The sequence below is a fragment of the Carlito syrichta genome, unplaced genomic scaffold, assembly GCF_000164805.1.
Source record: "Carlito syrichta isolate Samal-C Ts95f unplaced genomic scaffold, Tarsius_syrichta-2.0.1 Scaffold303646, whole genome shotgun sequence".
Taxonomy (NCBI): Eukaryota; Metazoa; Chordata; class Mammalia; order Primates; family Tarsiidae; genus Carlito; species Carlito syrichta.
The window spans coordinates 453,902-455,499 of NW_007247742.1; positions in this window are offsets into that span (position 1 = coordinate 453,902).

Below are 1,598 nucleotides of genomic sequence, written 5' to 3' on the forward strand. Positions count from 1 at the left end.
AACATGGTGAGCCCTTCTCTCTACAATAAATCAAAAAATTAGCTGGGCATGGTGGCACACAAATGTAGTTCCAGCTACTTGGAAGGCTGAGGCAGACAGATCGCCTGAGCCTAGCAGGTCAAGGCTGCGGTGGCCACGAGCAGCGTGACACTGCACCCCAGCCTGCCAGACAGAGTGAGACTCCGACTCAAAAAAAAAAAAAAAAAAAGGTGAAAATGGACCACAGGGCGTGATGGCTCACGCTTGCAATCCCAGCACTTTGGGAGGCGGAGGCGAGAGGATTGCCTGAGTCCAGGGGTTTGAAACCAGCTTGGGCAACTTTTGTAGAGACCTCGTCCCTACAAAAATCAGAAAATTAGCCGAGTGTGGTGGCACATGCCTGTAGTTCCAGCTACTTGGAAGGCTGAGGCAGAATGATAGCCTGAGCCCAGCAGGCTTAGGCTGCGGTGGCTGTGAGTGTGCCACTATACTCCAGTCTGGGTGACAGAATGAGACTCTGACTCAAAAAAAAAAAAGTGAAAACGGGGGCAGGCACCTGAACCAGACTCCCTCCCTATCGCTCTCAGCCACTGTCCTTCCCTTTTCCCTTCTCTAGAGTGCCCCTGCCTCTTCACCAGAATGCTCTGTACCCATTACGAGGGATTGAACTGGCAGAGCCTGCACACCAGGGCCCTGAGGTGGGACTCCCAGAAAATCCAGGGGCTTCCTCGTGTGCCCAGCCCAACGTTTCCCCAGTTCTCTCACCTCTGCTAGCTCATCCTTCCTTCCCAGAATCTGCCTCCTCCCCTAGGGTCGCCTCCCCTTGGCCCCTCCCCTACCCCCAAGCCTCCTCCGGATCCACTTGTTCCCGCTCTCTGAGGGACCCAGGATCGTGTCTACTCTCTGCTCACCAGGGGTGTTTATTTTTCTTGGTAGTGACCCCAGTCCCCATGTTCAGGTCCCCACCCCCTCAAAAGACGGAGAGTTTTCTTTTGGGTGCATGATCTTCCTGCCACATGGACTTGGGGTCCTCGATCTGTCCTCCCACTCCAGGACAGACACCCTGAAAGGTTGATGGCAACTCTCCGTGGAAGCGGTAGGGAGATTGTCCCTTGCTTCAGAATGTCCCACACCACCTGTCCTCGGAACCCCTAGGGCACGTCGTCGTCGTCGTCGTCGGGACCTCTGTCCCGGCTGGAGGAGCAGGGGCTGCCGCCCGCTGCCAGCCGCTTGGCATGATGAATGGTGCTGTCCCACCTCCCCACGGGGCCTTTGATCTCGCCCCCTGGGGAGGGGGCCAGGGGCATCAAAGACATTTTTGTGGCATTAGAAAATCAGATAAACGCCATCTCACCTGCAGCTGGCTCTCCCACCCCGTTCTGCCCGGGCCAAGTTGGGGGAGGAACTCGAGGCAGGGGCCGTGGACACGCGCGGCCCGGCTGCAGCGGGTTCCGACCCCTCAGTCTCTGGGAGGTCCGCAGCCTCTGCTCCCCGCTCGCCGACACGTGCGAGCGCGTGAGCGCAGGCCTCGTGCGGTCTCATCTCCCCCACTCCCCGCCTCCGAACGCGGGCTTGAAGAGGCGGGACGACCGGGGAGCGAGCGGAGGCCCGGGGCTCCC